General features: G+C 43.8%; 1 protein-coding gene across 1 annotated transcript in view; it reads right to left on the bottom strand.

The window, feature by feature from the left end:
- The window catches only part of CAP2 (cyclase associated actin cytoskeleton regulatory protein 2), a 162,776-nt gene extending 151,196 nt beyond the window's left edge, over positions 1-11,580 (bottom strand). The window contains exon 1 of the mRNA XM_003263543.4: positions 11,175-11,580. The gene's annotated coding sequence lies outside the window, so the exon portion shown is untranslated. The remainder of the gene's footprint in view (positions 1-11,174) is intronic.
- Positions 11,581-14,569: the final 2,989 nt, after the last annotated feature.

Raw genomic sequence — 14,569 nt, 5'->3', positions numbered from 1 at the left:
AGCTAATTTATACATTAAACTTTTTTAAATTTTGAGACGGAGTCTCACTCTGTCGCCCAGGCTGGAATGCAGTGGTGCAATCTCAGCTCACTGCAACCTCTGCCTCCCAGATTCACGCGATTCTCCTGCCTCAGCCTCCCGAGTGCCTGGGACTACAGGCACCCGCCACCACGCCCGGTCTATACCACACCTGGCTAATTTTTGTATTTTCAGTAGAGATGGGGTTTCACCGTGTTAGCCAGGATGGTCTCCAACTCCTGACCTCATGATCCGCCCACCTTGGCCTCCCAAAGTGCTGAGATTACAGGCATGAACCACCGCACCTGGCCATTTTTTGTATTTTTAATAGAGATGGAGTTTCACTATGTTGGCCAGGCTGGTCTCGAACGCCTGACCTCATGATCCACTCACCTCGGCCTCTCAAAGCGCTGGGGATTACAGGCGTGAGCCACCGTGCCCAGCCAAAACCTTTAATTCTTAAATGTCTTCCTTAGGGACATCCAGTAAAACAAGAAGTCACTAGAACTATGTCAATTAATGAATTGGTTCATTTACCAATACTGAGCTAGAAAGGTTTTGCCACAATTACTGACCCTTGGTTTTTGGTCAGAACATAGCAGCAGGGTGAGCCATACAACAGGAATCTTCAATTTACTTGTTTATACCCTGAAAGAATTTTGTAAAAGCCTCTTGCACATTTTTAGATTGGCATATAGAAACCGGCACCAAAATGTGAATAGTCGCAAAGAATGTAACTTCCAACATTGTGTAAATATGGACATATAAAGCTATCTTATATGTCCTGTGAAATTCATTCTTACTCATTTTAAAAGAATACTGGAACAGGCTGCTCTTCAATAGTCACAAATTTTGCATAATTCCATTTTCTCCTTGCACTTGTATTTCCACACTTCTTGCCCTACAGAAGTTTACCCTAATTTTACGTATTTTGTGCTTTAGTTTATTTCACTCATTAGGCTACCTTACTTTTCTGCATCAAAAACATTATTTAAATTTAAACTCTAATTCAACGGTCAAAACGTTTTCTAAAAAAAGCTATTCTGATACTGTGTCCGGAATTGATGGGTTCTTGGTCTCACTGACTTCAAGAATGGAGCCATAGACCCTCACAGTGAGTGTTACAGCTCTGAAGGTGGCAGGTCTGGAGTTTCTTCCTTCTGGTGGGTTCCTGGTCTCACTAGCTTAGAAGGAAAGCTGCAGACCTTCGCTGTGAGTGTTACAGCTCTTAAGGCGGCGAGTCTGGAGTTGTTCATTCCTCCCGGTGGGCTCGGTAGTCTCACTGGCTTTAGGAGTGAAGCTGTAGACCTTTGCCGTGAATGTTATACCTCATAAAAAGCAGTGTGACTTCAAAGAGTGAGCAGTAGCAAGATTTATTGCAAAGAGCAAAAGAACAAAACTTCCACAGGGTTAAAGAGAACCCGAGGCGGTTGCCACCGCTGACTCAGGCAGCCTGCTTTTATTCTCTTATCTGGCCCCACCCACGTCCTGCTGATTGGTAGAGCCCAGTGGTCTGTTTTGACAGGACGCTGATTGCTGCGTTTACAATCCCTGAGCTAGACATAAAGGTTCTCCACGTCCCGATCAGATCAGTTAGATACAGAGCATGGGCACAAAGGTTCTTCAAGGCCCCACCAGAGCAGCTAGATAGAGTGTCGATTGGTGCATTCACAAACCCTGAGCTAGACACAGGGTGCTGATTGGTGTGTTTACAAACCTTGAGCTAGATGCAGAGGGCTGATTGGTGTATTCACAATCCCTGAGCTAGACATAGGGGTTCTCAAGGCCCCACCAGAGTAGCTAGATAACAGAGTGTCGATTGGTGCATTCACAGACCCTGAGCTAGACACAGGGTGCTGATTGGTGTGTTTACAATCCCTGAGATAGACATAAAGGTACTCCACATCTCCGCCAGACTCAGGAGCCCAGCGGGCTTTACCCAGTGGATCCTGCACCGGGGCTGCAGGTGGAGCTGCCTGCCAGTCCCGCGCAGTGCGCTCGCACTCCTCAAGCCCTTGGGTGGTCGATGGGACTGGGCGCCGTGGAGCAGGGGGTGGCGCTCGCCGGGGAGGAGGCTCCGGCCGCACAGGATCCCATGGAGGGGGTGGGAGGCTCAGGCATGGCGGGCTGCAGGTCCCGAGCCCTGCGCCGCAGGAAGGCAGCTAAGGCCCAGTGAGAAATTGAGCACAGTGCCGGTGGGCTGGCACTGCTGGGGGACCCAGTACACCCTCCGCAGCCGCTGGCCCGGGTGCTAAGTCCCTCATTGCCTGGGGCCGGCAGGGCCGGCCGGCTGCTCCGAGTGCAGGGCCCGCCAAGCCCACGCCCACCCGGAACTCCAGCTGGCCCGCAAGCGCCCGCGCGCAGCTCCGGTTCCCGCTCGCCGCCTCTCCCTCCACATCTCCCTGCAAGCTGAGGGAGCCGGCTCCTGCCTTGGCCAGACCAGAAAGGGGCTCCCACAGCGCAGCGGTGGGCTGAAGGGCTCAAGTGCCGCCAAAGTGGGAGCTCAGGCAGAGGAGGTGCCGAGAGCGAGCGAGGGCTGTGAGGACTGCCAGCAGGCTGTCACATCTCAATACCATTGTTACTGTTAGTAGGATGTGACTTAGAAAACAACACAAGTATTACAAATTTTGACAAATAATTGCTAAAAGTAAATAAAAAGCAACTTTTATTGGAAATCTCCCTTTTGAACACTTACTTTTCATTACTTTATGGATATGTGCATGTGTATACTTATTAAAATGAGTCAAGGTGGCTGGGTGCAGTGGCTCACGCCAGTAATCCCAGCACTTTGGGAGGCCAAGGCGGGTGGATCACCTGAGGTCAGGAGTTTGAGACCAGCCCAGCCAACATGGTGAAACCCCATCTCTACTAAAAGTACAAAAAATTAGCCGGGCATGGTGGCTCGCGCCTGTAGTCCCAGCTAGCCAGGAGGCTGATGCATGAGAATCACTTAAACCCAGGAGGCAGAGGTTGCAGTGAGCCAAAATCGTGCCACTGCACTCCAGCCTGCGCGACAGAGCAAGACTCCGTCTCAATAAAAAATAATAATAAAATAAAAATAAATAAAATGGGTCAATGTTGAGCATCAATTTAATTCTTATTTTTTGTTTTTATCACTGTAATGCTGAGAAACATAATGAGGAGATGGAAATGGGAGGAATTTTGTTATAGAAATGTCACTTAATTTTTGAACTCCAACATCACATGGTAGTGAAATATCAATATTTATTTTAATTGTCAGTGTAAGGAAAAATTGAGAAGACAGATTTCATGAGTACCCTACTACTTATTCATCTGCGTCATCTCAGTCATTGATTGCATTTGACTAAGCTATTTTACAACTCTGTAGAGATATATGTTAAGTTGCAGAAAGCTGATAGTAAAGCAAGTCATACAGACATGCAAATAAACTTTATCCTGTGGAAGTCCAATCACCTTCCCTCTCCCATTGTGGAAGAAGCCAGTTTTACATATATTAAGCAAATTCATTCCAGCATTCTTATAAATGATCTCCTTTAAACCGACTGCAAAACCTTTCTGGCTCTCTCATTTTTTAAATAAGTTTGAAAATGTCTATTTTTTATTTGTATGAGAGTCAAAATTTCATTCTCTTTTAGAGTTTATCCTTTAATATCGGTTTACTATTTGAATAGATTGGCCTTCACTTTTTGTTTTTTAAGATAGATTTAGAAAACACATGATTTGCAAAAGGGTCTCTGCTCAGGCATTAGAGTCATTTGCTTTCTCACCCCTGAAACGAAATTTATATTCAGAAATTTCCCCCTTTTTTGTCCTCCCCATCCCCTAGAGTTTTACATCCTTGGGGAAAGCAATTTACTAAAATGGGTTAGACATAAACCATTCAGTAAAATGGATTAGGAAAATGGGGTAGACATATGCTTTTCACAAGGAAAGCGAGAGGAAGTTGATTATGGAAAAGCAGATGGGAAAGAGAACTTGTGTCTCCATTACAGGTCCATTCTCATCAAGATTAGCCTTAGGAAAAAGCACATATGGAAGAGGAGGATTTGGACCTTTATATTCTCAAAGCACCTGTGCACATGTACCTTTGGCAAGCCTTTGCATACAGTAAATGAACACAGTTTAAAGATTGCTGAACCAAAATAAGAAGCATAAAAATGAGTTCCATCCTCAATTATATAGAGACTCACACTATTAACAAGCCTCTTTTTAAAGTTTTCAATTACTGAAGACTTTCAATTGATAATAGTCCACCTTCCATTCAGAAAGAGGCATTGAGGGGAGTGAATTCCTAAAGAAGAGAGAGGCTATTCTGAAGCAAGATGGAAGGAGGGGGAGTGGAAGGTTGTCTACAGTGAGATCTTTGAACACAGAGAGGAGTACTAAGAAACAGAGAAGAAATTCGAATGGAGGAGAAATAAAAATGTAAACTTAAAAAAAATTGCCTAAATAATTGTGGATCTGCATTGTACCCTGAAAATCTCTAGCCACAGCTTCTAGCACGACTGCCGAGAGAAAGACTATCTGCATTTAGCCTACCTCCTGTCAAGTAACCAATTAGTTGAACCTGTCCATCAATCAACCTAACTCATTAGGCCAGACATTTGGTTTTCCTGCCACTGGAGAGGGGTGAGTAGCAACACCAGGACAGTACACATTCGATGGAAAGATCACACTTATATCATATTGATCTATCACTTGCACAGTTTGGGTAATACACAGGTTACTATGTTAGTTTCTTTCAGGCTGCTGTAAAAAAACACCACAGACTGGATAGCTTATAAACAGTAGAAATTCATTTCTCACAGTTCTGGAGGCTGGGAAGTCCAAGATCAATACAGATCAAGGCCCACTTTCTGGCTCATAGATGGCACTTTCTTGCTGTGTCCTTACTTGGCGAAAGAAGCAAAGGGTCTCCCTTGGTTCTCTTTCATAAGGGCACTAATCCATTCATGAGTGCTCTGCCCCATGACCTATTTACCTCCCAAGGCCTTCCACTCCTAATACCATCAAATGGCAGTGAGGATTTCGACCTGTGAATTTTGGGAGGACATAAACATTCAGACCATAGCAGCTTCGAAACTAAGATTACAAATGGATGCCTCCAACTCCAGTATATCACACTATAACCACACTGAACTATACATCCACCACCTGGAAGCCTATTTTACCTGGTTCTGAAAAATCTGATCATCTCATTTTCTTAGTGTGGTTCAATTTAACTGTTCTTGTTGCCTTAGGATAAAATAATTCATTTTCATAAGAATCCAGTGATTCTTTTTTTTTTTTTTGAGATGGAGTCTCACTCTGTTGCCCAGGCTGGAGTGCAGTGGCGGGATCTCGGCTCACTGCAAGCTCTGCCTCCTGGGTTCACGCCATTCTCCTGCCTCAACCTCCCGAGTAGCTGGGACTACAGGCACCTGCCACCACCCCTGGCTAATTTTTTTTGTATTTTTAGTAGAGACGGGGTTTCACCATGTTAGCCAGGATGGTCTCGATCTCCTGACCTTGTGATCCGCCTGCCTCAGACTCCCAAAGTGGTGGGATTACAGGCATGAGCCACCATGCCTGGCCAAGAATCCAGTGATTCTTCTCTCACTAAAACTAAACAGAAACAAAGTAGGAAATGATGACAATCATCAGAATAGATCCTTTGAGACTTACGTTTACAGCTTAAGTGTCATCTTCTATTCATTCTGTCTTCCTTCACTGATGTTCATTTTTGCATCCCCAGATGCTAGGGATATAGCAGTCACTCAACATAGGGGGAGTAAGTCAACCAATGGATCCCAGAATTTCTCTGGATTTCCAAATGGAATGATGCAAAGTGACAGAGGTTATTTTCTCATTAAACCGAGCATAATAATAGGACAACAAAGCTGTCTATGTGCTACAGGTCTGTTTTGTTGTGTGTGTGTGTGTGTGTGTGTGTGTGTGTTTGAGATGGAGTCTCACTCTGTTGCCCACACTGGAATGCAGTGGCATGATCTCGGCTCACTGCAACCTCCACCTCCCGGGTTCAAGTGATTCTTCTGCCTCAGCCTCCCACGCAGCTGGGACTACAGGCACATGCCACCATGCCTGGCTAATTTTTTTTTTTTTTTTTTTTTGCATTTTTAATAGAGACGGGGTTTCACCGTGTTAGCCGGCATGGTCTCGATCTCCTAACCTCGTGATCACCTGCCTTGGCCTCCCAAAATGCTGGGATTACAGGTGTGAGCCACCATGCCCAGCCACTACAGGTCTGTCTTTGGTGTCTCCAGCATCTAACTTCTCCAGGAACCATCTTCCTCTTCAGAACTGCCATTTAGGTTACCTCCCTTCTATGTTCAGCCTCTTGTAACCCTCTCCGCAGTGAGCGGAGATTGTGCCACTGCACTCCAGCCTGGGCGACAGAGCAAGACTCTGTCTCAAAAAAAAAAAAAAGTTTGAAATCGTAAATTTTATATGTATCTTAAAATAGTAAAAGTAATTTTAAAATTCCTTATAATGGTTTGTTCTGACTTTATGGTGCTTTCCCCCTTCTAAGTTCAAGGAGAAATATCCTGAATGAACGGCAAAAGCTCACTGCCTAAGTCAATGACAGATTTAGATCTGCCCGAGGCTCATTGTTATCAGAATTACCTAACTAAATCGTATCGGAAATACTAGACCACCCAGCAGGATATACAATACGAGGCAACTTTTAGTGAGGTTTAGTAACCATTCATATGCTTTGATTAAAGTAATGTTCCTTTGATGTAATAATAAAGTTGTCTTCCCTCCCATCCTAAACCCAGGTGATATAAGGAGATGAAGATGTCCGTGAGTGACCGGGTTAAAAGGCTCTGCTGTGAAATTCAGTTGCGAAATTTTGGATTTTCCACACTTCTTAAAACGTTTGGAAATACATTTACAACTAGAATGTAAATAGGATGAGAAGTCAGAGCGTCAGATCTAGTCATTTTATCTTGGTTTGGGGAAATGAGTAAGTGGTTACATGCCATCAATGTGTAAGTCAAAGGAAAATCAGGTTTCCTTTTTTTTTTTTTCCATTAAAATACATGGCACATTCACGGTGAAGAACTCTTCCACATGTGTGCCAAGACACGGAAAAAAAGTCTTCAAAGCAGGATTCTTTGTAATAGCAAAACACAGGAACCAACCCAAATGCCTGTCAACGAGAATGGTGAAATAAATCATGGAATATTTGCCAAGAAATATTACATACCTACATGCCACAACGTGGGTAATTCTTTTTTTTTTTGATATGGAGTCTCCCTCTGTCGCCCAGTCTGGAGTGCAGTGGCGCGATCCCGGCTCACTACAAGCTCCGCCTCCCGGGTTCACGCCATTCTCCTGCCTCAGCCTCCGGAGTAGCTGGGACTATAGGTGCCCGCCACCACGCCCGGCTAATTTTTTGTATTTTTTAGTAGAGACGGGGTTTCACCACGTTAGCCAGGATGGTCTCAATCTCCTGACCTCGTGATGCGCCCGTGTCAGCCTCCCAGTGTTGGGATTACAGGCGTGAGCCACCACGCCCGGCCCAACGTGGGTAATTCTTACTGACCTAATGTTGAATTTTAAGAATGCGAGATTAGGCTGGGTGCAGTGGCTCACACCTGTAATCCCAGTACTTTGGGAGGCCGAGAAGGGCAGATTACCTGAGGTGAGGAGTTTGAGACCAGCCTGGCCAACATGGTGAAACCCCTTCTCTACTAAAAATACAAAAATTAGCCAGGCATGGTGGCCCGCGCCTGTAATCCCAGCTACTCAGGAGGCTGAGGCGGGAGCATCTCTTGAACCTGAGAGGCAGAGGTTGTAGTGAGCTGAGACTATGCCATTCCATTCCAGCCTGGGCGACAGAGAGAGACTCCATCTCAAAAGAGAATGCGAGATTATAAATACCTTTCTTTATAAATCAAAAAACAAACCTAAACACTATTGTTTTAGAATACATACACATCTGATAAAACTGTTTTACAATAAACCAGGGAATGATTAACACAAAATTCAGGGTTGGGATGGACATGAGAGCAGACACAGAGGAAAAACACAAAGATGCAACTGGATGCTAACAATCTAGTTCTTTTCCCCCCAATTTTCTGTTTATTTTCTTTAACAATTTTATTGAGATGTAATTCACATACCACACAACTCACCCATTTAAGGTGTACAACTCAATGGTTTTTAGTGTATTCACAGATACGTGCGACTATCACTACAGTCAATTAGAGGATATTTTCATGTTTCAGCTCAAAAAGAAACCCTGTGACCTTTATCTATCACTTCCCTACCCAACCCACCTCCAGCCCCTTCAGCCCTAAGCAACAAAAAATCTACTTTCTAGCTCTATACATTTCCTTGGTCTGGACATTTTCAAATGAATAGATCATACAGTATGTGGTATTTTGACTGGCTTCTTTCACTTAGCATAATGTTTTCAAGATTCATCCATGTTGTAGCATGTATCAGTACTCCACTCCTTTTTATGGCCAAATAATATCTCGCTGTATAGATATACCACCTTTTATTTATCTACTCATCAACTGATAGTCATTTGGTTTGTTTCCACCTCTTGGTTATTATGAATGGTGTTGCTGTCAACATCTGTGTACAGGTTTTTTTGTGAGCATATGTTTTAATTTCTCTTGGACATATATTTACAATGGAATTGCTAGGTCATATGGTAACTCTATGTTTAATTTGAAGAACTGCCAAACTTTTCCAAAGTGAGGGCACCATCTTATATTACCATCGGCGGTGTACAAAGGTTCCAATTCCTCCACATCCTCACCAGTATTTGTTATTATCTGACTTTTTGATTATAGCCATGGTAGTGAGTATAAATTGGTATCCCATCATGGTTTTGATTTGAATTTCTCTGATGAAGAATGATGTTGAGTATCTTTTCATGGGTTTATTGGCCATTTGTATATCTTCTTTGGAGATAGCTATTCAGATCCTTTGCCCATTTTTAAATTGGATTATTTTTCTTTTTATTATTGAGTTGTAAGAACTCTTTATATGTTGTGGATACAAGTCCCTTATCAGATACATGATTCCTAAATATTCCCTCCCATTCTATGAGCTATCTTTTCACAACTGTCTAGTTCTTAAGCCCTAGTTTATAAACCTAGTGGTGGGTTCGCAGGTGTTCAGTTGAATATAATGTTCATAACTTACCTTGACTTAGCATATTATTTTTACGTATAAAATGTTACATAATAAATTAAAAACAAAACAAAACCTCATGCATAAAGATGTTAGGAAATATTCAAAACAAAACAAAACTCCATAATGCTCAAAATAAGTTAATGCTTTTCTGGAGGGTATTTAACTTAACTACCAAGGTATAACAGGCACTCAAGAGAATGTGGCCCATTAATCCTTTCAATAGGCTCCTCTCCAGATTCTAGCACAGAATCAATCAGTGGGAGTAGCAAACTACTACTAGAAGGACAAATCCATTCCCCTCTCCCTTACTTTTGTGTTTTCTGCTCCTCCCTCAAGCTAAGAATAGTTTTTACATTTTTTAATGCCTGGAAAAAAACAATATTTTGTTACTGGTGAAAAGTTCAAGGTTCAATGTCTGTAAATAAAGTGAAACACAAACATACCATTCCTTCAGGTATTGTCTTTAGCTGCTTTCAAACTATAACCGTGGAACTGAGTAGTTGCTGAGGAGACCATACGGCCTGCAAAACCTACGTTTACTATCTAGCTCTTAACTCAAAGGTTTACCAAACCCTACCCTGTATCAACAAATTAAATTACTTCTCACATTAACGATGGGGAACAAAAACTTACTTCCTACTAGCAAAGACCACCTTGATAATCACCTTCCTGATATCTCATAGTCAACTTCTTTTTATCCTTAAGAAGTATTTATATGACACTTTGATTGTAATGCTATTAAGAATTTTTAAATTTCGGGATTCATGGAGAAGTCGCCTTTCCTTGCAAAATATGCAGTATATTCAAGAAGTCATGCTCCATCTACACTTAAGGTACTGAATTAATTATCTCACACACTTTTATTGTCTATCCATTACATGCTGTGAGCCAAATACTGTTTGGTGCTGTAGGAACTACCAAACAACCCATCCTTGCTCTCAAGAGGCTTGCAGTCTAATTAGACTCTAGTAACTATAAATCCAATTCTCTGAAGTTCACTCTACCCTTGTAATTTTACACTAAGTGGGCTTAGTTTACCAAGAATTCTAAGGACCATTGCTTAAATGAAATCTACAGAAGCAGTAAGGAAATAGTACTCAGTAAACTACAGTGCTCAAGTCCCAGAAGCTTCTGCATTTCCATGACTATAAAACCAAAGGTCCTAGATGTTTTTACCAAGTGTTCATCTCCACTCTGCTGTTTAGACCTAGTCCTGGTTCAATTTCCTAAATGCAGTCACCCATACCTACTCATTTTTAAGAATGCATCCATTCAAATATTGCTACAACTTGCAGCGAACACCACTCTGATGAGAATAAAGAAAAGGCCATCTGCAGGTTGATTTTTGGCCCTAAAAGTGATGATAGGGCGGCTACTTCCACGAACACCCCTCTACCCAAAGCAGTCAGAGAGTCAGCGGCGGGTGCCGTTTTTCCGAGCCGTTCCCCCAGTCTCAGTTGCCTCTGCATTTTTTAGAAGTGACTCATCGCCTCAAGTCAGGTTCTGCAGAGGGGAAGCCAGGTCTGTTTCTTTCCAGCACTTTCTGATCGAGGTGGCTCTGGTCAGAGCCGGCGCAATGACTCCCACCCCCACCCCCCGGAAGACTTACAGCCCGGCGTACGAGACCCCCGAAAGTTAGAGCGGCCGGGCGGGCGGCGGCGCTGCGGTGGGGAGGCCGCGGCCGCCCGCCAACCCCGGGCAGCTCCTGCCCGCACCCCGCCTTCCGAGCGGCCAGGACGCCGGAGCTGGGGAGGCGGGGGCAGGGCGCGCCGCTCCGCTGACCCAGATGGGAGTCCGCCCGCGCCCGCGCCCGCGCCCCGCGCCCGGGTCGCCGCGCCCCGGACCCCGCGCCCGCGCCGCCTTTATTCCCCGCGCGCTGCCGCCACAGCCGCCGCGTCCCAGCCGCTTCCCCACCCCACTCATCGGGCGCAACTTGCCAGCGCCCGCCGCCAGGCGCCCCCAGCACCTGCACCCCGACCCCTCCCCGCCTCGCCGGGCCCCGACCGCTGCAGGATTACCTGCTTCGCTGCCCTGGGGTCCCGTCCTCGGCAATGCAAATCCGTGATCGGCCACTCGCACCCTCCTCCCGCGGCCCTCCCCTTCTCCTCCCCTCTCCCTCCTCCCAGCTGAATAGGAGCCGGTGTCAGTCACGCTGCTCCAGGGGAGAGTCGCCGGCAGCTTCCGGAGCTCCAAATACAGACGAGCTGAGGGGGGAGAGGGAGAGCAAAGCCAAGCGGGTGGGGAGTGGAAATAAAGGGGAGCAGAGAGGAGAAGGGGGTGGAGGAAAGGAGGGGCAGATGGGCCGTGGGAGAAAAGACAGGGAGATGGGGAAGGCAGAGCCAGGGAACGCCAGCCTGCCTGCCAAGCGCCAGTCTATGCGAGAAATGGATTCAGTGCATGAGGCAGTATTGCAAAGAAGTCTGGAAAGATCCGGAGGCTCCTGGCTGAAGGAGGCACAGATAGGTTGGATCCCCGAAGATTTGTGCAGAGAAATGGGTAATGGATCCTTAGGAATCAAGAGACGGCATGTGTGTCCCCAGACCCAATATAAGGATAAAGGCTCTGGGAGGAGAAGGAGCTAGACAGCTAACGCTTTAGCGAGGCATCAAGATTGGGTGCACTCATAGTGCATGTGATGACATTTTTAAAAAGTATTTTATAAACAGCAACTTTTAAAATGTCCTGATTATTTAAAAATTAAAGTAACCAAACCCACTCGGCTTCTTAAGATGTGCAGCATATTTGTGGCCACTTCCCCTTTACATATTGATTATAATTACAAAATTGGAGGCTTTTCTCTTAACGTCATTAGAAGGAAAGCATTGATTTTCAATTTTCATCAAAGTTTATTTCAGTCTAAAAAAGTGACTTGAATCTCTTTATTGAATGAATGCCAGGAAAATAATTGCAGAGAAGAGAAAAAAAGAGGGGAAATGTAACCGATATCTTCCGAAAGTAAAATCTCCAAACAATAAATATGAGATGAATTTCTTAAAGGCCAGTATTCTCTGTCGATGTTAAAATTGCACATAAGTTGGTTCTGTACATTATAAGGCTTATTCTGACCCCATAGGTCAGCACTTATACAAAGGTCATTCCAATTACACATTGCTCTCTGCTGACAGTAATGAGGTGCAGTGAGTCTTTGCTTCCCTTTGTCTGGAAAGAAGGGAAACAAAATGACATAAACATTGATCAACGAGTGCGTACATTGCATAAAGCGAGAGCCAGCACCCTCCCTATCCTGTGGATACCTTGCATATGGCGGGCATTCAATATGTTTGTATTAAATAATGAATGAATGGATGGATGGATGAAGTATGTATGCATTTAGAACATTTGTGTTCCAGAAATGCGGAAAAAATATATATCCATAAGAATCAATGTGTGCAGGATCACAGGGAAGTTCCAAGCATCCATTCATATGACATTTTTTTTAGCACTAACTTCAACAAACATTAGCAGAGTATTTCCTTAGCTAAATCTATTTTTTATTGGAGTATAAAGTATTATGGAGTCTAAGAGTGGATGAGCCACAAATCCTGTCTTTAGGTTGATAATATAGTAGGAAGATGTGAAGAGTATAAAAATAACCACAGTTCTAGGAATGTCGTAAAAAAATTCTAAAAGAAGTATGAACAAATTTCCATGGATGTTCAGAAGAGAGGAAGGTTGCTTCTAGACTGGGGATCAGAGAACACTTTCTGATGGACATGAGAGTTGAGTCTTCATGCAGAAATTAGACATGAAGAGTGGATTGTGGAGGAAAAACCCTCAAGATGATGGGCAGGGACAAAAGTGGAGAGGTAATAAAGGATGGCATGTATGAAGGACAGTCTGTGAGTTTAGCTGGAATGGAGGGTTGTGGAAGCCAGGTATGGAAGGAAGGTTAGGCCCTGGCTGGTAGAAGCCTTCAATCTCAGCCTAAAATGTTTGAAGCCTAAGTAGTAGGCACTGGGGGACTATTGACCATTTTTGAGCATAGTCATGATAACAAGGGTTAATTTGGTGGTGGTATATAGGACTAGAAAGAGATAGGAGGCAGGGAAATCCACTAAGAAATAATTAGCTAGTCTGGAGGGGAAAGTAACGAGCATCAACTTGAAGCCTGAACTCTTCCCTGAACTAGCCCTATCATAGCATCTGTCTGCTATATGATGTCTCCCCAAAAGGGCTAGCCCCCAGTGAACACTTCTTCCTCACAACTCTTTGATACTTATTGTCCGTATTTTCCAACTAGACCTGTACTTTCCAAGAAAGTGGGGATTAGGTTTGTTTGGTTAATCGCTATTTTCTCAGGCCAGACACATGAAGATCATTGACTACATATTTGCTGATAACATTTTCTTGTACAGTATTGGGTCAGAAAATAGTGGAATTGGAAAGAAGAGGACAGTAGCTGGGCTTTTCTAAATCTTTTCAGTTCCCCTTGAGATTCCAGCCCAAACCTGCCTTTCTCCTTAGCCCATGATCTCATGATGTGCCAAAGAGGCTGATAACTGTGTTAACTTCTGCTTCTTCAACTTTTCTCCCCTCTACCTCAAAATTTCTCCCGTCATCTCCTTTGTCCTGTATATTTCTTTTGAGTTGATGTCTCCTTCCTTGTCATTGCTAAAAGTATTCTGGTCTCTTTTTCCACCTTGTGCCCTTGTCCTTGCATTCTGAGCCACCTCCTCTGCACTGAGTTTGTCCCCATGGATTACACTCCAATTGCAACAGCCAAGGCTGAACTCAAGGGCTGATAACACAGTAGACTCAGGGGAAAAATCCTTTTTCCCTATTTAACCTATGGTTAGAACGATTCTACTGCTCTTTTACCTTTGTTTATACAAAGTAAAACTTTTTAATGAACTCTTTTATATAAGGGGCTTTGCTAGAATCTCAACAGAGGAGGTGACCCAGGACCTCAAAATTCTATAAAGCTTATACAGTACAGCAGTCCTCCCGTATCCACGAGGGATACGTTCGAAGACCCCCAATGGATTCCTGAAACCACAGATTCGTATTGAACCTTCTATACAGTATGTTTTTTTCCTATACATATGTACCTATTATGTTTAATTTATAAATTAGGTACAGTAAGAGATCAGTGATAACAATCAATAATAAAATAGAACAATTATAACAATATACTGTTGTAAAAGTTATGTGAATGTAGTCCTTCTCCCTCTCTTAAAGTATCTCATTGTACTATACTTGCCCTTCTTCTTCTTGTGGTGATGTGAGATGATAAGATGCCTGTGGGATTTAATGAGCTGAGGTGAATGACGTAGGCACTGTGATGGGGCGTCAGGCTACTATTCATCTTCTGATGATTATGTCAGAAGACGAGTCACCTGCTTTGGGTGATTTTATCAGTTTATTCTTGCATTGCTATAAACAAATGCCCAAGACTGGGTAATTTATAAAGAAA

This window comes from Nomascus leucogenys, chromosome 8 (genome assembly GCF_006542625.1).
Source record: "Nomascus leucogenys isolate Asia chromosome 8, Asia_NLE_v1, whole genome shotgun sequence".
Classification (NCBI taxonomy): domain Eukaryota; kingdom Metazoa; phylum Chordata; class Mammalia; order Primates; family Hylobatidae; genus Nomascus; species Nomascus leucogenys.
Note: the sequence above shows the minus strand (reverse complement) of the source record. Positions and strands in the feature narration are given on the sequence as shown.